The sequence below is a fragment of the Dendropsophus ebraccatus genome, unplaced genomic scaffold, assembly GCF_027789765.1.
Source record: "Dendropsophus ebraccatus isolate aDenEbr1 unplaced genomic scaffold, aDenEbr1.pat pat_scaffold_1793_ctg1, whole genome shotgun sequence".
NCBI classification, from domain to species: Eukaryota; Metazoa; Chordata; class Amphibia; order Anura; family Hylidae; genus Dendropsophus; species Dendropsophus ebraccatus.
In genome coordinates, this window is record NW_027209223.1 from 1,152 (window position 1) to 26,979 (window position 25,828).

The 25,828-nt window shown below is 41.4% G+C and overlaps 1 pseudogene; it reads left to right on the forward strand.

Annotated features, from left to right (window-relative positions):
• The first annotated feature begins 720 nt into the window (after window positions 1-720).
• Window positions 721-25,828, forward strand: LOC138775582 (baculoviral IAP repeat-containing protein 1-like; annotated as a pseudogene).

The window sequence follows — 25,828 nt, forward strand, 5'->3', positions numbered from 1 at the left end:
AGTCTGTTTTTTTTTCTACCAGCACAAGTCAGAAAATCTGTCTTCAGGTGACTGGACCTAGATTTCTGGTAAGTTCAGCTTTGTTTTACAGCATGATAACAACAACAAAAATAATGGATGTATATTACAAACTTGCTTTATTTCACATCTACTGTTGATTTAGATTTTGAAAGTTTACAGTGACACTTCAAATATTCATACCCTTCCTTCTTTCTTAGATGTGCTGATTGGCCATTTCCCTTTTCAGTTTTAGTCTATAGAAGAGTGAAGTTCATCCTTACATTAGATAAGCTCACGTACATGTGACTTGCTAAGCTGCAGTTCTGATGTTGACAGACCTCCTTGCTGGGACAGGAAACACAGACTGGAATTTCCATGTAAGCGTATGCTGCTAATGCTGGGGAGCTACTTCCTTGTTGTCCTATTCAGAGAAGTCGGGCAGTAAGAGGTATGTTTTTTTTTATGTGTGTATATTGTACAGTCTAATATATGTTTTTAAGGGACATACGAGAACACAAATCAACTTTAAGGTAATAGACAAATTGAGAATTAACTATATATGTGTGAAGAAGTAGATGTATATATAATACACAGGTCTCAGCAAATGTAATGTCAAGTCGCTGTAAGAACTGGTGCTATGAATGGCTGCTACATAGGATCCCTGTCAGATGAGTTCTGCTGAGCTGGAGTAATTTTATTAATGTACCTTTCACATAGGCAATGGCTTCTGCAAACCCGAATGAAGATGAGAAGAATGAGGATCTCATTCATTTACAGGAACTTGACATAAAAAATGTAGAGAATGCATTTTCAAAGTGTTCTATGGGAAATATTAATATTCCAAAATATGTTGCCGACCGCAATGCTAAACATACTGCAGTACGTCAACATCTAGGAACGGGTTTATAACTTCAGATGCGGGTGGAAGCCAGGAGACTGAAATCTTTTATTCTTGGTAATAATTTGTTTCTTCTTCGGCACCACTGGAGATGGCTGGCGCTGGACTATATTTTACCGGGGTGGATGACAGCATGCAATGCTTCTGTTGTGGAATTGTTCTCTTCTGTACTAGTTTGAAATCACCTCCCCATAAAGAGCATTTACATTTCAATCACTCCTGTGGCTTCATTCAAGGCAAAAGACGTGGGAAACATTTCTAAGTATGAGGTCGGGTTCAGACTTCACAGATGGGCCAAGAGTGTCCTACAAAGCATACTCGACAGAGGAGGCCAGATTGGGCTCTTTACCAATTGGCCATTTTATGCAAGGATTCCACCTGTTCAACTGGCAAGTGCAGGATTTTATTTTACAGGTAAGCAATGTGGGCAGTGATCAAAGCACAGTATTCGATACAGTTAAAGGCTATGTTCACACAAAGTAAATTTTCAATTAATCACGGCCGTTGTTGCAAATTGCAACTCCGGCCGTGATTAATTGAAAGTTTAAATTGCACTGAAGTCAATGGAATTCCGGCTGAAATGAATACACAGGTATACACTCCGGCCGAGATGTCAGTTTTCTGCAGTATTCAATCTTTGACAGTTCCAAACGCACTTTACATACGTGCTATGGATAATTGGGATGCGGGCACACATGAATGCGCCCACATCCCAATTTTTAAGAAATTCAGTATACCGGATGAACCTCATTTCTTTTTATTTGGAATACGGGCATGTTCCGGTGTGCCCACATTTCAAATCACCATAGCCGACAACTGAATGAGCCAGACTACATTCAATGAATGTCAGTTTTTCGTGCGGCCGGATTCCATAGCAATTAAGGCAATCAATAATCTTATTAAATGACAGTTGATTGCTTTAATTACTATGGAATCCCGTCTGGAGTGCATACACTCTGTATACACTCTGGCCGGGATTCCTTGCGGCCGCACAAAATACTGACAGTCAGTCTTGTTCAGCCGCTATTCATTGAATAACAGCCGCACAAGACTGACAGAGCAGACGATATAAAGTCCAGCTCTGGCCGCACTTTACATTGTCGGCTATGGTGATTTGAAATGCGGGCACACCGGAATGTTCCCACATTCCAAATCAAAAGAAATGGGATTCATGCAGACGATATTGCAGTACCGGCCGGGAGGAACTTCACTGACACCGGCTGTTCTGTGATAGAGCCGTGTCGCAGAACGGCTGGTGTCATACGCTGTGTGAACCTGGCCTAAATATAAGCATTTGTTCAGTGCAGATGGAATAAGTACATATGGCAGACCCAAAAATCCCCATCTATATTACAGAAAAGTCATCCTAACCCAGCAAAATGGTTGAAGACCAGCCAACTGTCTAGTGTCTATTATGGGCTCTTTATTGTCCCCTGACAAATAATACTAAAGGAGAGAAGGATCAGGTATACTGAAGTTTAAATAAGTGTCGACTTGCCTAGTGATCACTGGTGCCATAGAGGAGTCGCTGGACCTAGTGATCACTGGTGCCATAGAGGAATCGCTGGACCTAGTGATGACGTGCCATAGGGGAGTCGGTGGACCTAGTGATCACTGGAGCCCTAGAGGAGTCGCTGGACCTTGTGATCACTGGTGCCATAGAGGAGCCGCTGTGCCTAGTGATTGAGCGCCACTCGCTAACCACCAGCATCAGTGCTCCTGCTCAGGGACTCCTCTACCCCACAAAGGCAATTATTGTCTCTAATCCAGCTACAGATGCACTAAATAGTTTTCATTTTTTGCCTTTAGGTAGGAGAGATATTGTCCAGTGCTTCTCTTGTGCTGGCTGCCTAGGACACTGGGAGGAGAATGATGACCCCTGGAAAGAACACGCCAAGTGGTTCCCTGAGTGAGTGACAATTCATCTACTGATCCGGAGCAGATCCAGCAATGCTCTACACTATTGTCTTACCTTGACTTTAATGAGATTTGTGTAGTTTGGCACTTGGAGCTCAGCTGTTTATACAACTCTGTTTTTTTATTTATTGTGGCGTGTGGGATTTTTTTTTACTAGACTAATTAAAAGTTATGTTTTGATAAGATAAACCCGTATTGTGTTTGACAGCTGAAGTTATGCCAAAAGAACACTCCTTATAGGTTAAATCATTCAATATAGATGCCGAACATACACCACATAGCATAGACTTTAAAGGGACTCTGTACCACAATCTGCCCCCCCCCCCCCCCCAACTGCTTGTACCAGCTGCTTTTAATCGAAGATCTGTCCTGGGGTCCGTTCAGCAGGTGATGCAGTTATTGTCCTAAAAAACTACTTTTACACTTGCAGCACTGCGTCATATTGGTGTGGCCTAGGGTGTCTCTGCCCTAGGACTGCAACACCCCTCCGCCCCTCCTCTTCACCATTAAGAGTGCCCCTAGAACAATTTATCCTATTCATCATTTGTGTGAACACTGCACATTTGCTGGATTGTTAAGACATCTGTGCACTGTTCAGACAGGTGAGGAAAAGGAAAAATCCTGCCATGGGGTGTTCCTAATGATGAGGAGGGCGGACAGGAGGGACGGAGGGGCATCGCAATCCTAGGGCATAGACCATGGGTCTCCAAACTGTGGTCCTCCAGCTGTTGCAATACTACATTTCCCATCATGCCTGATCAGAGAAATCCAAAGCTTTAGCTGTCCAGGCATGATGGGAATTGTGGTTTTGCAACAGCTGTAGGGCTGCAGTTTGGAGACCCATGGCATAGACACTCAAGGCCACCCCAATTTAACTCAGGACTGCAAGTTTAAAAGTAGTTTTTTAGGTCAATAACTGTATTGCCTGCCAAACTGACCCCAAGACAGATCTTGTATAAAAGGAAAGCTGCTATCTGACGGTACAAGTGGTTGGGGGGGGGGGGTCAAATTGTGGGTACAGAGTCGCCTTAAAGATCATTGTACTTGAATATGCAATAAAGACGTGAAGATTTTTTTTTGCCACCTTCCTTGGATGCTGTAGGACTTTCTCTCCTATATAAGTTGCTTAGCTGGCATTTGGGGTTGTCGGCATTCTAGCGTGCAATCACCTCTCTAAATACGCATTGGACGTGCCTCCATGCTGCCCCTGGAGTTTACTGTTTTCAGTTTTCAAACAAGATTGTTTATCATTAAGCTGAAATTGTTCACCATATTACACGGAACAATAGTCATTAGTAGCGATTGTTACTACGATCATTATTGCGATTGTTACTATGATCATTTACTTCATCTGAACAAATGCGGCCCATTACACCAACAAATTATCTGACAGATTTTTAAAGCCAAAGCCAGGAATGAATTTGAAAAGAGGAGAAATCTCAGTCTTTCCATTATGACCCATTCCCTGTTTATCGTCTGTTGCTGGCTTTGGCTCAAAAAAATCTGTCAGATAATCTGTTGGTGTAATAAGGCCCAAAGTGTCTTCCTTACAAATACATACAGTAAATGTCGCTACTTACATTTGTTTCTTGTGGAAATATTTTGAAATAAATCTGCCATTTTCTCAAACAACATCCGGGCAGACAATCTGCATTTACAGCCTGTATTTCCATCTCCTTAGGTGTGATTTCCTTATAAATAAGAAACCTCCTGGTGAAATCAAAGCGCTCATTAATTCATACAATGGATTTCATGGATTCACAGTGAGTTCCTAGGATATTGTTCTGTGGGAACTTCAAATAATATAATATACTACAGTACTATTTTTTAGAATTAAAGGGTTAGTGCAGCGCTAAGAAATTATTCACAAAATAACACACATTACAAAGTTATACAACTTTTGTAATTTATGTTATGTATGTGAATGGCCCCTTTCCCCGTGTTCCCCGAACCCCGCCCGTGGACCCGGAAGTGTAGTGCATTATACATACCTGATTCGTGTTGCCCCCCATCCGCCGTCTTCTGACAGTGAAGTAATCTTCGGGAGGCTGGCCGGCCCACTCCTGCCGTCCCTCATCGATGCCGGCCATCACTCGGGGCGGCCGCCTGAGGTTTGCCTCAGGCGGCAGAGACCCCACAATCGGCCCTTCAGTAAAATCGGCCCTTTTACTGAAGTAGCTTTATTAACAACCAGTTGCTTTCAACATACATACAATGTACTGTGCAGCAGCTCCAGCTAAGAAGCAGCACACCATAAATTATTACACATCCCATAAATAGCACAACAGTACAACACAGGGGTCTCTACACTATACATTGTACCATGTTATATAGTTACCAAGATTTGAGGGTTTTTTTCAGGGGCACTTCGGCTTTGACAATAAAGGGTGTGATTTATTGTGGGCGTGGCTTGTGTGTGGGTTGTCACCTTGAGGGGTCCCCACTCTTTTCCATAACCAGCCAGATAAAAAAAAAAACAATTAGCAGTAGTATAGTAACATCAGGGTAGGAAGGGCCCTATATTTTGGCCCTCTGTAAAGGCATATATATTTCCCAGTGATATTCTATCACATTTTGGAATAGATTTGTTGGGTCCATGGTGTTTTTTCAAAATGCAGCATGCTGTAGGTACATTGTGGGTGATTACTATGTATAAGCCTATGGACTGATGAGCCGTCCACAGGATAGATCATTAGTCACTGATCGGTAGGGTAGGCCATAGACTGTATCCATGTTTTCCAGGACTCCTTAGGTCTGCATCCAACTTCATCAGCCACAGGTAATCAAATGCCAAGTGATTGCAATCGAGCATGCTCATCTCTAGTCGCTGCCTCTACATAGGGACAAACTGCTTCCAGCCCCATTTACTGTGTAGTGTGGATGGGGCAGAACAGCTGATGTGTGAGCATCCTACCCATCAGAAACTGTGGACAGCACATTAGTCTTTTTTTTGCCGGGAAAATCACTTTAAAGGGAAACTTATTTAAACTTCTGATCTAACCTTATGACAAATTTTATTTCCCTGTTCTGACATTCAAAAAGCAATCGAACATTGGGCTCAGCTCACACTTAAGACCCTATTCCACCAACAGATCTGACGACAGATTATCTGCCAAAGATTTGAAGCCAAACCCAGGAGTGGATTTGAAAAGAGGAGAAATCCAGTCTTTCCTTTATGACCTGTTCTCTGATTATAGTCTGTTCCTGGGTTTGGCTTCAAATCTTTGGCAGATAATCTGTCGTCAGATCTGTTGGTGGAATAGGGCCTTTAGTCTTAGTTCTTTTCGAATTCCTGTTCATAGTATCATGGCTACCGTTATAATTTTTCTAAAAACCAATGTGTATTATTCCAAAAGTATGGCAGTGATGTGGTTTTATTCAATGATACCTTATATTTTAGGGAAAGCATTTCCATACAGATATCATAGATTGTTCTCAGCCTTGTCAACCAAGTAAGTGATTTGAGTTATATTTCCATATAGAGTTTTCAGTATATTGTAATGTCAGACAAACATTGGATGATGTCGGTGCCATCACAAGTTGGTGTCGGCAAATAGTATATATTGTTCCTTCAAACTAAGTGCACACACAGTACTTTGGTCATTTTATACTGTTTACCAAATCCAGGTATAGGTCCGAAACACAGAAAAAGGTGCATGATTTTTATCTAAAGGGGTTGTCTGGTGTATATTACTAATGTTCCATGCTGTCTGGGCTACAAGGAACGTAATAGCGCTATATACTTACTAGAGATGAAATTAGTTAATCAAAGAAGGACCTCTTTTAACCAATATCCATGCGCATCAGAACAATACTTATAACCTACAACTAAAAGATGCTGGACACAATACTACAATTATCAGAAAATACTTTATTGTTACATACAGAAAACATATTTAAAACCATATTAAAAAGGGAGCAAAAATCCATACAGCACATACATCAAATGGTATACAAGGCAGGAAAAATGTATAAATATTACAAGTTCTATATACTTAAATAGATGATGGTATATCACTTGACCCACAGAGGTACGGAAAGTACACACCAAAAAATAACGAAAAAATATGTACTAGAGAAAATAGTAATGATACTGGATATACAATGCTGCAAGTGCAGGCTACAGTGCAAACTAAGTGCAATCTCAATAATGCAATACCCAAAAGCTTAATTTAAGAAAAAAGTGCATATGTGTCACACAGAGATACCTCCGGTCTCAGGAAATGTCCTGCCCAGTACTACCACTGGGGTGAGTGGTAGTACTGGGCAGGACATTTCCTGAGACCGGAGGTATCTCTGTGTGACACATATGCACTTTTTTCTTAAATTAAGCTTTTGGGTATTGCATTATTGAGATTGCACTTAGTTTGCACTGTAGCCTGCACTTGCAGCATTGTATATCCAGTATCATTACTATTTTCTCTAGTACATATTTTTTCGTTATTTTTTGGTGTGTACTTTCCGTACCTCTGTGGGTCAAGTGATATACCATCATCTATTTAAGTATATAGAACTTGTAATATTTATACATTTTTCCTGCCTTGTATACTTACTAGAGATGAGCAAACCTGGAGCATGCTCGAGTCGATCCGAACCCGAACTTTCGGCATTTGATTAGCAGGGGCTGCTGAATTTGGATAAAGCCCTAAGGCTATGTGGAAAACATGGATATAGTCATTGGCTGTATCCATGTTTCCAGACAACCTTAGAGCTTTATCCAAGTTCAGGAGCCCCAGCTAATCAAATGCCGAACGTTCGGGTTCGGATCAACCCGAACCCGGTTCGCTCATCTCTAATACTTAGCCGTCCTGTTCTGCTGCAGCATTTCCTGTCTGCACACCAGCAGAAGGACAGGACAGAGGAGCACAGTGGGCGGCTCGGAAACCAGCAGCTGCAATGAATTAGGATGGGTAAGTATGCAGCGATATTATGTCCCCCATAGCCCCAGCAGCACTGTACATTAGTAATACAAAGGACAACCACTTTAAAAACATATTGACATGGTGTCATTTGTCATGTGTTTATCAGAGCTTGCATGCATTTTCTTAATTTGAAGACCTTCTAAGGGTCAGAATTTTTTTTATGATCTGATAAATGAAACCATAGACGTAAGAGAGAGGATACTTTCTTTTTCTCATAACTGTATATATCTAAAAAAAATTGTGGTGAACTATTCTATGTCGTTTAATACTAAAGATGACCATACACCTTCAATAGCTGTTGGCGAAAATAGCTATTTGTCCCTATTGTCCCATTCACATATTTATGTGATTTTAATTAACAAAGGAGAGAAAGCCGCTGCCAGGTACCTGTAGATTATCTCTAGGGAAAACAAAGTATTGGATGTTAAAATTTTAATTGCATTCTTCACTTTCCAAAGATCATCTATTGAGGTAGAGTAAGCGCTGCGGAATCTGTGTGCGCTATACAAATAAATAAATAAATAGGTCCCCCATACACATGGCCGGTTTTCTAGTTCTGCCAAAATCAGTAGGTTTGACTTACTCCTTACTACTTGTAAGCCTCCTGACTATATGTAGGTCCCTTCATAGCTAGATGGGAGTATGATGGCATGATGAGACTACACAAGTTTTGTTATCTGTTGCCACATATAGATCTGCATAGAAATTCTAAACACATAAAGGTATGAAAATTGCTTTATTTTTAGATACATAAGGCCAATCAAAAATGGTTGTGATAGTGGATGGAGCCTTTAAATATTTGAGCTGAAAACTTTTGAGCATTTTTTTCATAAACAGACATCATATATTCAGAAATTATTCACATTATACTTGTTTAACCAAGGTCATAGCAGGAGGAGCATATTTGAAGATGAGAATGTTCGTTTGGAGTCATTTAAAAAATGGCCTACAGATTCCAAAGGAGATCCTGCTGCTATTGCCAGAGCAGGATTTTACTACACAGGTATGTGATTTGATGAGAACTAATCTATAGCTTAGTGTGTTTCATTCCCTATATAAATCCAAGAGTAAGGTGTTCAAAGGGGTACTCTGAAGAAATTTTTGTTTGTTAAATTAACTAGTGTCAGAAAGATATACTAATTTGTAAATTACTTTTATTTAGGGTGTGTTCACACCTACAGGATCAGCAGATTTGATGGTGCAGATTTAATGTTGTGTTCAGTTATTTAAATGAAATCTGCTGCGGATCTGCAGCAGAAAATCAGCTGCAGATCCTGTAGGTGTGAACGCACCCTTAGGGTGCGTTCACACCTACAGGATCTGCAGCAGATCTGCAGCAGATTTGATGTTGTGTTCAGTTATTTAAATGAAATCTGCTGCAGAAAATCTGCTGCAGATCTTGTAGGTGTGAACACATTATTAAAGTGTATTCTTTTCAGTCTGATACAGTTCTCTTTGTCTGTGATAGAAACTGTCCAAAGAAGGAAAGGTTTTGCTATGGGGATTTATTACTGCAGTTTCTGTCAAGGGAAGAGGTGGCAGCAGAGAGCACTGTGTCAGACTGTACAGAATATACCACTTCCTGTAGGGAATGCAGCAGCTCATACGTACTGGAAGACAAGTTGTTTTTTTTTAATAGAAGCAATGTAGAAATCGTATAACCTTTTTTTTTTTTCTCTGAAGTATTCTTTTGAACGGTCATTGTGCGTTCAACAAACTTTGCAAAAAGCAAAAATAGTACAATTGAACATTAGATTGCTTCTTTCTCCTTTTAGCACTTCTGACCCCACCCCTTACCCACTAAAGATTCATTTATTCTTACAGCTGGGGGATTAGGTTACAAAACAGGGGTGATTTACCAATCTTGTACCTTATATCTTATTGCTATTATTATTTGTGCATGGTGCACATTGAATGGGTGTCAACCTGTTACATTATGTAGCCACATAGTGTGCAGCATGATACTTTGAAAGATGGAAAGAAACACGTGTCAAAATATTTACTTTTGATGAGAGATTAAAAAACATGCAGTAGTGATATTATCCAGCTACAGAAACACTAAATTGTTTTTACTTTTCGCCTTTAGGTAGAAGAGATATTGTGCAGTGCTTCTCTTGTGCTGTGTGTCTAGGACAATGGGAGGAAAGTGATGACCCCTGGAAAGAACACACCAAGTGGTTCCCTGAGTGAGTACAGCTCCTTTTTTGAAGCAAATAAGTTTATGATTATGTTCGGAATTTATGGCATTTATACGGAGCGTGCTTTAGGCATATACTCTACTGCAAATACATTGGCTGCTTATCCTATTAAAATGTAACTTTTGCTCAGTCTAGTAAAAAGTCCCACATGCCACAAACATTACATAACTATACATGAGATCAAAAAAACTCACAGTAAAATGCTTTGGAGAGGACAACTCCTTAACATTCAGTAACTGATCTATTCGTCATTGGGCGGCCAAAAATAGTTTGAAATAGAAAGAAACTTGTAATATATTGTATCAGAGAAAAAAGCATTGCTAAATTAACAGCTTGCACTGTGAAATATGGCTCTGTGATGTTCTCCATACTGCTTCTGCATATATATATATATATATAATATATATATATATATATACATACACCGGCCACTTTATTAGGTACACCATGCTAGTAACGGGTTGGACCCCCTTTTGCCTTCAGAACTGCCTCAATTCTTCGTGGCATAGATACAACAAGGTGCTGGAAGCATTCCTCAGAGATTTTGGTCCATATTGACATGATGGCATCACACAGTTGCCGCAGATTTGTCGGCTGCACATCCATGATGCGAATCTCCCGTTCCACCACATCCCAAAGATGCTCTATTGGATTGAGTTCTGGTGACTGTGGAGGCCATTGGAGTACAGTGAACTCATTGTCATGTTCAAGAAACCAGTCTGAGATGATTCTAGCTTTATGACATGGCGCATTATCTTGCTGAAAGTAGCTATCAGATGTTGGGTACATTGTGGTCATAAAGGGATGGACATGGCCAGCAACAATACTCAGGTAGGCTGTGGCGTTGCAACGATGCTCAATTGGTACCAAGGGGCCCAAAGAGTGCCAAGAAATATTCCCCACACCATGACACCACCACCACCAGCCTGAACCGTTGATACAAGGCAGGATGGATCCATGCTTTCATGTTGTTGACGCCAAATTCTGACCCTACCATCCGAATGTCGCAGCAGAAATCGAGACTCATCAGACCAGGCAACGTTTTTCCAATCTTCTACTGTCCAATTTCGATGAGCTTGTGCAAATTGTAGCCTCAGTTTCCTGTTCTTAGCTGAAAGGAGTGGCACCGGTGTGGTCTTCTGCTGCTGTAGCCCATCTGCCTCAAAGTTCGACGTACTGTGCATTCAGAGATGCTCTTCTGCCTACCTTGGTTGTAACGGTTGGCTATTTGAGTCACTGTTGCCTTTCTATCAGCTCGAACCAGTCTGCCCATTCTCCTCTGACCTCTGGCATCAACAAGGCATTTCCGCCCACAGAACTGCTGCTCACTGGATGTGTTTTTTTCTTTTTTCGGACCATTCTCTGTAAACCCTAGAGATGGTTGTGTGTGAAAATCCCAGTAGATCAGCAGTTTCTGAAATACTCAGACCAGCCCTTCTGGCACCAACAACCATGCCACGTTCAAAGGCACTCAAGTCACCTTTCTTCCCCATACTGATGCTCGGTTTGAACTGCAGGAGATTGTCTTGACCATGTCTACATGCCTAAATGCACTGAGTTGCCGCCATGTGATTGGCTGATTAGAAATTAAGTGGTAACGTGCAGTTGGACAGGTGTACCTAATAAAGTGGCCGGTGAGTGTGTATATATATATATATATATATATATATATATATATGCAGTGTGTTGAAGACATCATGGAGGCTAGACTCTAGCCACTAGCTCAGAGACAACTGAAACTTACAAATGGTGCTTGCAGAGGGAATAGTGGTGAAGTATCCCATATACAAGTTACTTTACAACCTGGAATAGCAAAAAAGGACAAGAGGATCAAGTGGGATGGAGCTTTATAATCATGCACAATGGGAGTGAAGTGAAGTGACATTAGATGTAATATTATTACTACTATGTATCTCCTAAAAAGTCACCGACCAGCTTAATCCTTTCCAAACAGCTGTGTTCCTCTGTCACTGGGCTGCAATATGTATGCGTCTGTATGACGTAGAGTTTAGGGAAGTGAGAAAAACTATTGCATGATTTGCATTTCTCTGATTCACTGCCTTCTAGGATCTATTGCAATATAGGAAATCATCAGATTTTTAATAATATATATTTGAGAAGTCTGAAAAATATCAGCTACTGTTGTTTTATTAGTTTTTTTTTATAAGAATCAGTAGAACCTCTTTAAATAATGTTATATAGCATCTGATTATCTCATGTACTTTTTTGAGGGCCTCCTAATATCATAATCTGTTCTTGTCTTGAAGTTGCCCTTTTTTGCTGAAGAAAGAGACAAATTGCAAAGATCTGGAAACTGTAAGTAACAAATATAAATAGTACAAATACCTTGAAAATGTGGTTGTTTCCTTCCTAAGATAGCAATAACACCTGTCTAGGGGTCCTGCATCATATTTCTGCTTCATAGAAAACCCATGGATAGGGGTGTACATGTTTAAATTGTTCTTATCCCGTATCCCCCACTGATCTCTAGATATACCTGGGAGAAGCATGCTGATGTGAGCTTCTCTCTACAGCCCCTTGAAATCTGTATTTTGCTGCACTAAATAAGCTCAATAGAATTATTATGGAGCTTGTCTCATGGCAGAAAAGAGACAAATAAAAAGTCAGTACTGTATATGGTGATTCAAAGCATTTAATACAAAGTACAATTGGTCTAATAAAAAAAACAAAAACACTGTTACAGCTCTGTAGATAGACAAACTAAAGAGATAGGTGACTGACCTAGTCCTTAAAGGAGTATTCCAGGCTAGATTTACTGATGACCTATCCTTAGGAGAGCTCATCAGTAACAGATCAGCGGGGTGATGATGCTTGGCACCTGCACCAGTCAGCTGGTCGCCGCCACAATACATAGTGAACTGAGAGTTTGTCTCCATTCATTGTGTGGCGGTGTCGATGTTCAACTGCAGTTCAGCTCCTATTCATTTTAACGGGACCTGTAGCGACTTCACTACTGCTCTCATGAATGCAGATTGCTGAATGACTATTCATGGAGGGGTGGGCCTAGGGCAGTAGTACCACCCCAAGTGCACCGAACCGCCTAATTTACATCATTATGAGAAAGATTTGATGAAAACTGTGCTAACCTCCTGTTAGTTTCCTGTAAGTATACTAATAAGGTCGATTTGTGGATATTATCTTGTCAACAGCCGATCTACTGATTTTGTTCCTGAAAGCAAAAACTCCCAACCATTTAGCTGCTGCTAACACAACAATAATGTAAATCTGTAAATCGAAATTTTGTTTGATATCTGTTATATATCAAACTTTATATAATGCTCAGAGCTCAAGTGTCAAGGAGGCAGTGCTGAGCTGCAGCATGCATGCCTCCTCCCTCCCCCACTCCTCCCAGCCTTGACTGATTCATGCACAAAGCTCAGTGCTGGGAGCCATGTCCTGTATGTCCGTCAAGGCAGGAAGGGTTGTGGGAGGGAGGAGGCATGCATGCTTCAGCTCAGCACTGCCTCTTTGACACTTGAGCTTTGAGCATGACATAGAGTTGACAGATTCCCTCTAAAGGTCATATGGCTTTTTTCACAATAATATATAACAAAAAAAAAAAAAAACAAAGCATGGATTTACTATTATATCACATTAATATTTTTTTTTGTGTGCAGCACATTGAAGAAACAAAAGAAGTCCACATGAAAGTCAGTAGTAAGTATTCTAAATGTTACCAAGACATACCATGCATTTATAAGTGCTCTCACAAAATTGCTATAAAAATGTTTTTTCAGTATTTTGTTGAATAATTGAATTTTTCAAAAGTGTCAGGGAGCGAGAGGATGAAAAAAATAACATGCTCTTACCTCCTATGAGCTTGTGATAAGCCCATGACGTTTCAGGCCCTCTCAGCCAGTCAGCGGCAAGACCCCAGTATAGCCGCTGGCTGAGTGGGCCTATGACATCACGTTTCAAGTCCTCTCTCAAACCAGAAAGCGTCATGGAGCCGGTGAGGCAAGTACATGGCATTTTTTTATCCTCCCGGCACTTTGGAAAAAAATCTTCCTGCCAGGACTTATCCATTAAAGATTTATTTTATTAGTGGCAAAGGCATCACCTCTACTGTTATTCTCCCTTCTTTCCTGTGGAGTTACACCACTTCTCCTCCCCTTATTGTGCTCCTTCTTTTCCACTCTAGGCCTTGTCTTTCTTCATTGGCCCAGTTGTTGACCAGATTGTATTTATTTGCATTTGGCTATATTGATGATTGTGATGTTGTCTTACTAACCCTAAGTACTGGGTGTGGATGGGGGGTCTCAACAGGCCATTTTGTCTTAGAGAAAGTATTGAGTTCAAGGGCCCAGTGAGTCTTTGCCTGGGTAAAGGAAAGCTTATCCACGTCTTGGTCACAGTAATGTTATATTCTAATGGTTATATATTATGTCTTGACAGGTTCTGTCATCCATGATGAGTTCTGCCCTGTGGAAGTCATGGAATTAAGGAAATCTCTAATAGAATTGTACACTGATCCTAAATTCAGAAACATATTACCATTTCCAGGCTCCTCTCATATTTCTATTGACTTGAACTCACACTTTGCAGATATGTCTGTTGTATCTAAGAGCATCACAAACAGGGTGTTGGGTGTACTGACATTACCAGATATTCTAACAGAGCTGACTGACATCACCATGATAGAAGGGGAGGCTGGCAGTGGGAAATCCGCTCTTCTTAGAAAGATTGCCATTCTATGGGCCTCAGGAGCCTGCCCTGTACTCAGCAGATTTAGTCTAGTCTTTTATATTTCCCTTCCCTCTACCGAGAGTCAGCAAACCCTCAGCGACATTATCCGCCAACAACTCACCGGATCCTCAACATCTCTGACAGAAGAGAGTCTAGCAGAAATGATGAAGCAGCTAAAGAACCGGGTCCTCTTCCTCCTAGATGACTATGTTGTGATGGATTCCCTTCCAGAATCCATAAAGGAACTAATAAAGATGAACCCCTGGAATAGACTGAGTCTGGCAATCACAGTGAACCCTGATAAGGGCCGAAATCTTCGCCAATATGCAAGGGCTATACTAAGCATCCAAGACTTTGCTGCCTCTAGCTCCATTTTTATATTTAAACATTTTTTCTCACACAATTTGTCCATTCTGGAGAGAATTACGATACAGATGATGACTAACCAAACATTGCAATTTGTTTTAAAGTCGCCTCTTCTTACTTTCTGCCTATGTGTTTTATGGGTACAAGACCCAGCTGAAACTATGTCAGGGGACACATTGGTGTGGAAGTCCTATGTGATGCATGTCATGTTGAGACACTCTACTGAAACAGAGATAGTAAATGCCATTATGGGCTCATGTGAAGATCTTGCCATTAAAAGTCTCTTTAAGTCGCGTTTCGAATTCACACACGAAGATCTAAGAGAATCGTCTGTGAACGCCAATGAGGCTCTCAGGCTGAAGTTATTGAGCATGTTCACATCACAAAGACTCCATCCTGTTTTCAAATTTTTTCACCCTTCATTTCAAGAGTTTTTAGCTGGAAAACGAATGAGTAAACTTTTACAGTCCGAAGATGCAGAAGAGAAAGAAAAAGGCTTGTTGTTTCTCAGAAACATTAATACCATCTCAAAAGCCACTGGACGTTTCTTTTACTTTTTAAAGTATACCTGTATGCATTCTCCTGAGACGGCTGCCATTGTTCTTTCCCATATGTTGAGTTTGCTGGACAGCAGTGACGCATTTCATTGTCAGACAGGTGAAAAAGCTCACCTACAACATCATCCTGAACTGGAATTCATGGAAAGTTTAATAAAACTTGGAAACCTTAACCCATTGCTTAACATGGGATCTAATAAAGAAGTTGTGAGTAATATTATACTTGATAAGGCTATTGCAATAGCTGAAGAGAGTAACTTCCTGACTCACTGTGCACCCATTATATTGAGCTTTCTCAAAGGAAAAACGGCGTCCATTGTTTTGTCAATGCCCAATATGAGACTGCTTGGATTTCTTCATAGATTCCCAGAAGGACTATGGTCATTGAAGAAAGTGGAAATAGTTATAGTTCCGCCTAATTTTCGCTTAAACTTGGACTTTTTGAATACAGAGAGCTTCAAATCTCTTTGGTCTGTGCCAGAAGTTGATTCAGACTACACCAATGCATTCGAGCTAGCATCTGACATGCTACAAAAGACACGTATGCCATTCTTGGACTATTTCAGTACAAACGTAGAAGATCTATCAACACTTGGCTTCAGTCCAGACATTCACAGAATCTCTTTGCTAAACGTCAAAGTGCTCGGCCGTCCTGTTGGGAGTGACAATATCCTAGTTAATATCATGTTTTTCTGCAGTCTTTCTATGAGCATTGATCTTGACTTGAGCAGTTGTCCAGGATTTCTTGAAAGTATGTGGCCATGCATAGATCAATACAAAGGCTCCATTGCAAGGCTTAGTGTTCAGTCTACAAAGCTTACTTTGGAGGATCAAGAATTGATTGTACATCTGAGCGCATTGAAGAGTCTGAAATTTGTTTCAATGGCGCCACCAGGTAAATCATGTAAATCAGAATAGCATGAAGGTGAATATATATTATTGTTTCTTTCCCTGGCACCCGGGTATCTTTAATGCAGTATGCTTCTATTCCATGTGCACAATGAACACATATATCACATGAAGCATTTTGGCCTTTCCGTACCTATTGTCAACTTTGATAGTTGACAAAGGCTACAGACAGGCCAAAACGCGTCCTGCGATAATTGTGTTCATTTTGCACGTGGAATAGAAGCATACTGCATTGAAGATACCTGAGTGCCAGGCTTTTTCTTATTTCTATGTACCTGAGGATTTCCCTATTGCTACATGCACTGCTCACCAGGTGGAGTGCCAATCTCACGGTATTTGAATTCTCTTCTCCTACTCAGATACTCAAGACAATAGTCAATACCAGTCCATTGCACTCCCCTCCCTTTAAGATATTTTTACACTGGGTGGATACTTGTCAGATAATCTTATGGGACCAGCAAATGGAGGAGATATTCACAAATTACATTCTTTGCAACTGTGTAGACATTGACCTGTGATGTTTGTTGTGGATTTTCCCCATTGATCTCAATAGTCAAAATCTTTAATCTTTAGTGCAAATTTTTAAAGAGTACCTGTTAAGTATCTGGGGTCCGATCAGCACACAATTCATTTGGTGCAGAAAGTTCGGGTTATCCATGGAGATGACAATGCCAAGTTGGTACTGCACAAGACCCTCGTTCTGAGAGTCGTGCCCTTATCGACCAGTGTGGTTATCTCTATACTCCCTGTGGCAAATGGATTGCATGCTGATGGGGGTCCAGTATACTTTGGGACAGTTAACATTTATTGTGATTTTTTTCTAAACTTGCACTGCTGTGAATATAATTTTTCATACTGCTTTGCATAATGTTTGCCATGGGAAAAACAAGGACGGTTTAAATCTCAATTTGTTTCTTTCTTTCAATACAAGCAGCTAGAGCCTATGTTCCCACGATGTACAAACAACGGCTGTTCACTAAACCACCATGATCATGAACATTATTTCTAGTACGTTTTTTTTTGTTTTGTTTGCACTTATCAGTACTTAGAGGTAACATAGCCTTAGATGTGTCTGGATGCCAGTTATCCTGCCTTGATTGTTCTTTCAAGAAATGTTGCATTATGAATAGAGATAGGAAATCACCAGTAAGATCAATAATCAACTCCGCCATTGGTTTATTTAGCCTTGCAAAAAAGTGTTTTCCTTTCCAAGTGTTCTGATTCCCTGGAGGAGCCTAGAATATAATAGTCCAAAGTCTATTCCAGACCCTTCCAGGGGATCGGAGGACTTGGAGGGTGAAACATCTTTTACATACGTAAAACATTCATTTATTTACAAAAAAATGAATCAATGGCTGATCATAAGATTTGGCAAATTTAATTACACCTCTCTAATTATGATACATTTTCTTACAGACTTTGTACTGTCAATATACAATCTTTCAAAGAGCTGAAAGAACTGATAGTGGAGTGTCCCATAGATGATAAAAAGTGGGAAATCATTGCTGTTTTATCAGATGAATTCAAAACCCTACAGAATATTAAAAAAATAGGGTTTAAGAATATGAGCATGGAAGGACAGGCTGGCAGATTAGGTGAGTTTATGTGTTTTATAATTATTGCTTTCTGTTTTGGCTATTATTCTGCTATTACCATGGACTATTGAGAGTGTAACGGAAAGGATTCAGAAAAAGACATGTAAAATATATTTTAAAAATATCAGAGAAAAGCCAAAAAAAAATGGGGTCTGACCTGTCTGTGATCTGTTAGGAATCAGGATTCTTTCACATGTGGTGATGCAGCTAGTTTTTTGTCAGGGGTTGATCATAAAGTTAGAAGAACTACAGTGAAAATTCTTTGCGATGCCCACCCAAAATTGCGCTTAAAAGTGTCTTTGCAAAGAAACTATGCAAAATGTCCGATTGGCTGAAAATCTATCAAATGAAATCCAGTCAGGATATGTGGGTGGTGTTTTCAAAAAAGTGGTCTGGATAGGATTCACTGTAAGGGTATGTGCACACTACGGAATCTGCATGGATAACTTCCAGTGGATTCCGCTGTTTGCTCCCCCGCTCTCCCGCTTAACCCCTTAATGACCCATGACGTATCTCATACGTCATGGCGCCGTTAGGGGAGTTCAAAAGGGGCCGCACCGCAACCCCCCCCTGAACCGCCGCAATCCCAGCTGCTTTCTGCAGCCCCAGCCCGCGGCTATAAGCAGACCGAGTGATCGCCGCGCCCGCTAATAAGAGCATTTAAATGCAGCTGTCAGACATGACAGTTGCATTAACTGCCCTGCGGTGCCTGTCCGTGGTGGTCTAGTGGGGGATCCCCCCTCCGTGATGCGATCGCGGAGGGAAGATCCCTTCTCCTTACCCAGCCGGGCCTCAGCGTCGGAATGACGCTGATCCTGGCTCGGTATTCTATGTATGTGGTCTGCAGCCCTGGGGGCTTCTAATTACTGTGAATGTTTAAAAAAAGTGTTTTTATTAATAAAAAATCCCCTCCCCTAATAAAGTCCAAATCATCCCCCTTTCCCCTTTTAATAAATAAAAATGAATTAATAAATAAACATATTTGGTATCACCGCATGCGTAATCGCCTGAACTAGTAAATTATCACATTCCTGATCTTGCACAGTAAACAACATAAGCGCAAAAACCCACCAAAGTGCAAAATTGTGCATTCTTGGTCGCATCAAATCCAGGAAAATTGTAATAAAAAGTCATCAAAAAGTCAATATATGCAAACAAGGTACCGATAGAAAGTACAGATCATGGCGCAAAGACCAAAGCCCATAGACCAAAGGATAAACAGCGTTATAAGGATGGCAATAGAGCAATTTTAAGGAACATTTTAGGTGTTTTTTTTTTTATAAAGCTGTCAAATAAAATAAAAGTTATGCAAGTTAGATATCGTTGTAATCGTTTAACCCCTAGGCAAATGGTGTAAACACAAACCCCCAAATTAAATAAAATTGCGTTTTATTTTCATTTTTACAACACATATACATTTTTTCCCGGTTTCACAGCATTTTTATGCAACAATTACGTCTGTCATTGCAAAGTACAATTAGTGATGCAAAAAATAAGGGCCCATGTGGGTCTGTAGGTGAAAAAATGCAAGCGCTATGGCCTTTTTAACACGAGAAGAAAAAACGAAGTGCTAACATGAAAATTGGCTCAGACCTTAAGGGGGTTAAAGTTCCGCCCATCCCATAGGCTCCATTCTATGCATAGGAAGATTCTCAAGTCAATTCTTTGGACGGACGGCGGATTCTGTTCCGGGAGAAAGCACGGAATCCGCTGGAAGTTATCTGCGCATTCCATTAGTGTGCACATACCCTTAGTAATACCCTGATTTAATATTGGCGGAATTCTGCGGCGATGCTCTCTGCCGCTGAATCCGCCTGCCTCAGTGTCTCTATGGGATGGCTCACGCCGCTCTCTGCTCAAGGAATTGAACGGAAGCGCATGTTCACGAGCCATCCCATAGAGACACTGTGACACTGAGGCAGACAGGATTCCGCCTATATTAGTCAATGTGAACCCTTAAAGAGCAAGATTTTTTCTCTCTGTGGGATCTACTCATAGTTTAGTCTTCAAAACTGCATAAAAAAGGCATGTGTGACAACAACCCTAAAACCCAGATACAGCACCCCCCCTACCCAGGTAATGACAGTCTGTATCAGAATGAGGTTATACTTGAAAAGTTGCATTCTCTCTTTTGATACTATCTTTAATCATTCTTGCCATGTGACATTGCAGCTAATTTTATTGAGAATTTCCGTAATCTGATCTCTTTTACAATGAAATGCACATACTGTCCTGGGTTTGAGAATATTGTCAGTTCATTATCTCGGTGTGGACAGATGCAAGAGCTCAGGTTTCAAGGATTAGACTTTATGACAAGGAAATTATCATCTGGGTAAGATGTCCTTATTTACAGCTTGGAATTATGCATAATGCAAGTAACCAGATGTACAAGAGCAAACATTTCTTCAATTTTATGATTTCATACAATTTTGGTACATGAGTATATCTGCCAGCGCTAATTTATATTCTAATAGAATATACAGTATACAGGGGATCTCTCTGGATCAGTACAGCTGTAGGGTGGTTGCCTTGGGTCTGGCAAAAAGGTAAGCGCATGTTTTTTTTTTTTTTGTTTTTTTTACCACCTTGGTCCCAGAAGGGCAACCACTTTATTGACCTTGGAGTGCTGCATTTATTATTCTAGCTAGATTAGTTTTTAATCAAATAAAAAGTGTTTTTGCGTAATTTACACATTTGAACATACTTATCTCATTGTGCTCTTTTCATCTAGCTTCTGTGTTGTTCCCTCCTTCACAAATCTGAGATTTTGGAATAGATTGAATTATTCAGTAAAGCTGAATCAACAAAAGCATTTGGTATGTTACTTTTCATTACATATAAAACTAGAGGATATCACTAGGTATAATTCTTTATTATAAGGAAATAAATGGGGATATTTCATCCGGCTGCTGGGGCAGAGCAATCATTTTTTACGGGAAACGGATTTATCTCTGGTAATTAGCATAACGCGCATGGAGGACTTCCGCCGGAGATCTCTCGGCGGCGGGTCCAGGAGCGGGAGGTCGTGGAAGGGGTAAGTATCCGGGTTCCACCTGGGGTCGGGCGGGCTCTGCCCTGGCAGCCGGAGTGAAAGTGGATGGTTGTGTGAATTTAACCATTCTCAGACTTAGGTCCCTTTTACATTTACCAGATAAATCGCTGTAAGCATCCTTTAGTGAATGCAAGCAATTAATTTTCTTTTAAATCATAGGTATTTAGACATAAAGATAAATCGCTAAGAAAGTTAATAAGATTGTAATTCCGGTCGTATATATACCATGGACAGAGGTGTAGCTCAGCAGTAAGCACAGGGGAGCCCATATATGTGTATATATATATATATATATATATATATATATATATATATAATATATATATATATTTGTTTTTTTTTATGAAGTTAAGGTGAGCGATAGTTTAGATGGGTGTTTCGGTCATCTCTACTGCAGCTCTAGTGTGGTGGTCACAATATGGGATAACATAATGTCATATTTACTGTGTACCTGGAATGTTCACATTTAAAATTTGGTCCCTAAGTCCTTAACGGAGGCGCCGTTGTCTCCGCTCTCTGCTGTCTGTACCTGAGGAGGCGCCGTTGTCCCCCTCCCTGCTGTCTGTACCTGAGGAGGCGCCGTTGTCTCCCCTCCCTGCTGTCTGTACCTGAGAGGCGCCGTTGTCTCCCCTCCCTGCTGTCTGTACCTGAGGAGGCGCCGTTGTCTCCACTCCCTGCTGTCTGTACCTGAGGAGGCGCTGTTGTCTCCCCTCACTGCTGTCAGTACCTGTGAATTAGGAGTCGGCATTGTCTCCCCTCCCTGCTGTCTGTACCTGAGAAGGCGCCGTTGTCTCGGCTCCCTGCTATCTGTACCTGAGGAGGCACCATTGTCTCGGCTCCCTGCTGTCTGTACCTGAGGAGGCGCCGTTGTCTCCGCTCCCTGCTGTCTGTACCTGAGGAGGCGCCGTTGTCTCCGCTCCCTGCTGTCTGTACCTGAGGACGTGCCGTTGTCTCCGCTCCCTGCTGACTGTATCTGTGGAGGTGCAGTTGTCTCTGCTCCCTGCTGTCTGTACCTGTGAATTAGGAGGTGAAGCTTCCTGATCTATCTCCAGTGTGACACCCAGTGTAATGTGATTCTATGGTGCTGTCTCCTAATGCACAGGTACGCTCAGCAGTAGAGTTGATCAAACTTCGGGAAATCCTAGGTCGATTGAACTCGAACATTCACAACCTTCCGCATTAGATCGCTGATGCCTTCACGGTCCGTGGGGAAGGAGGAGAGTACCCAGCTATTACCTAGGCTGAATCCCAGAATTCCAGTCGGTACCCGGGCTGTCTCCTCCTTCCCCACAGACCAGGCAGGCATCAGCAATCTAATGCGGAAGGTTCATGAATGTTCGAGTTCTATAGAACCTAGGATTTCCCGAGATTCGATCACCTCCCCTCAGCAGCGGAGACAACAGCAGTAATACCTCCAGTAAGGTTTTCCATCACCAAATTCAAAATAGAAATAATTTAGAAAAATGACAGGTAAAGGTGCTTTATAGATTGGCATAGGGAACCTTGCCTCACCAGCTGTTGCAAAACTACAACTCCCATCATACATGGACAGTCAAAGCTAAAACTTTGGCTGTCCAGACATGATGGGAGTTGTAGTTCTGCAACAGCTGGAGAGCCGAGCTTCCCTACCCCTGCAGATAGTAGGTGAGTTTAATATAAATTTTATATATATTTGGAGAGAGCAGTTATTAAGGGGTAAGTATGGAATAATGTACAGCCAGATGAGACCCCTAAATAGACTTTGGACCCCAACTCTCTTGTGTGCCCCCCCCATCCCAGACAAGCGTCACCCTGTCCCCCCCTGAGCCCCCCTCCCCAGACTGTGCACTCCCTGATTGGTCCTCCCCTTTCTACACACCTGTATCTCTTTCTTTCTCCTGCACTAGTGCAGTGTACATACAGGACCTGTTGGTGACATCATAGTCACATGTCAAGGTCCTTCACCATCTCTTTCCTGTACTGTTTCCTGGCTGCTGTTTAGCCCTAATTAGCTATAAATTGCACAAAATCGCTGTGTATTTACCGCCATTTTGTGCAAAACAGCAGCCAAGAGACAGGACAGTATGGGAAATACCTCTTTTGATTAAGTAAAAATCGGCCCCTGCTTGACAGAGGGCAGGAGGCTTCCAGGCTGCCTCATCCACTGTGATCCTTCTCTCTCTGCTCCCTGTGATGGCTCCCCCCCCCCTGGTCTCGGTGCCCAGGGCAGCTGCCCCCTTTGCCCCCCCCCCCCCCAGCTACGGCCCTGCCATGGATGTTAGTAATTACGTTTGTATCTATATACAGTGAACGATGAGAGTTTACATTAAAAGGCTTGAAAAGGATTAATGATTTTGATCTCAGCTGAAAAGATGCGATCAACCACATACCAACAAATTTTTGTTCATCGTTTGATGGTTGCCACATTTACACCAGAAGATTATCTCTTCAATTCAAATGATTTAATGTTTATTTGCACAATATTCTGCCATGTAAAAGACCTTTTACATTTCATTATAACTCTGATATCTGATGGCGGAGGACTAGGCCCGGAGCTCTAAGGTTGAGAAACAGTGGCTTAATTGGACCCTGTATAAAGCAAGTCCACTTTTTGTACAAGACTAACATGAATGCATTTAGAGAAGCTTTCTTCTTTTTGTGGTCCTAGAGATGACATGGTGCTTTGCCCTACCTACTGACTTTTTCCACCTCCTCCCCTTCTCCCTTTTTCCTCTCTGCTTCTTCCTGCTGTTTTCCTGAAAACTCTGTTTTCTTTATCTTGTAGTTTCATATTTCCCATTTACAGTTTATGCAAATGTGATACTCAATGTGATAATTAACGATATGCCTGGCATTTTTCGATTGTAGGCATACTTCAGATGTTTATGGTTATGCTACTATTTTTGTTGGACTATACAATGTGCCTTATTGGGAATGTTTCCCGACTGTAGTATTGCTGTCTCTTTTTTCTTTTCCTGTTATGCTCTTAAAAAACTTTGAATAAACATTGATTACAAATAAATATATATATATATATATATATATATATATATATATATATATATTTATCTCTGATATACTGGTTCAATTCATTTTTCTTACTTTTTTTATTTAGCTGAAGGTTTAGCTTATCTGGAACAACTTGAAGAATTTACATGCCCACCTGACCAGCTGTTAAAGAAACTGTAACATGTTTCATACAGGCGCTCCAGCATATGACCAACCTCAGGAATCTCAGCATCCAGTGTTAAATTATTGAGTGACAGCAGCCTACTGGAGCTAGGTGAGAAGGATGAGATCGTAATAAAAGAGAGATTTAAAGCAACTCTGTACCTCAATTCTGCCCCCCCCCCCCCCCCCCCCAAACCTTCAGATAGCTGCTTTTATTGCAAGATCTGTCCTGGGGTCCGTTCGGCAGGTGATGCGGTTATTGTCCTAAAAAACAACTTTTAAACTTGCAGCACCATGTCAAACTGGTATGGCCTAGAGTGTCTGTGCCCTAGGCTTGCACCACCTCTCCGTCCCTCATCCCCACCCTCTTCATCATTAGGACTGCACCTGGGCAGGATTTCCCCTATCCATCACTTGTCTGAACATTGCACCATGTGTTTGGGTCGTTAAAGAGGACCTGTCACCCCCCGTGCCGGGGTGACAGGCTCCCGACCCCATGCTGGAGCACCCTATACTCACCTAATCCCGCCGGGTCCTGCTTCTGGAGGTGGTCGGGTGACTGAGATATGAGCGCTCGAAGCCCGGCGCGCGCGCTCCCCAGATGAGTCCAACGCTCATAGAGAATGACAGGCGAGTCCGACGCTCCGTCATTCTCTATGAGCGGTGGACTCATCTGAGGAGCGTGCGCGCCGGGCTTTGGGGGTGAGAGGTTCCCTTTAAGGTACATGTGCAGTGTTTAGAGTAGCAATGAATAGGAGAAATCCTGCCCAGGGGCATTTCTAATGATGAAGAGGATGGGAAGGTGGGACTGAGATGCATCGCAGGCCTAGGGTACAGACACTCTAGGCCATGCCAGTTTGACACAGGGCTGCAGATTTACCCCAGGGCCCAGTAGTCCAGGACAGATCTTGGATTAAGAGCAGATATCCCATGGGGGGAGGGTTGTGGGTATAGAGTCGCTTAATAATAACAATTTTTATCTTTATTTTTTTGAATTTCTTACATTTCATTAATACATATCATTTCTTTCCAGCAAAAATAACAGCTGAAGGCCACTTGAGTAACCTAGAGAATTTAGACCTCACTAATAATCCTGACATTACACAGTCCGGATGGAGAGGACTTCTTCCTTCTTCTAGATAATCTACCTAAACTAACTGATCTTAACATATCCAGATTGTATCTCTCAGCAGCACATAACAGACCCGGGGACCTTTATTGCTTTAACTCACTGTGTGTCCCGACTTCACAGCTTAAAAGTTTTGTCTATGTTGGGCTGGCTGCTTGATGATAAGATATTGAAATGTTTGATTCAATGAAAATGAAGCATCCACAATCAAAGTGGTTTCAGTTATTTTGGAAATGGACACTTCCATTCCCTCCGATAGTTACCGGATAACAGCAATTTGTAACCAGGCCCATATTATACTATAGGCTTAGTAGACCTGGCCTGTCTCATGACAAAAGACAACAATTTTTTTTACACATCAGTCCACAGAAATCAATGGACATGTCCAGCGTGTTGTGTATAGAGTAGAGATGAGTGGATTTACAGTA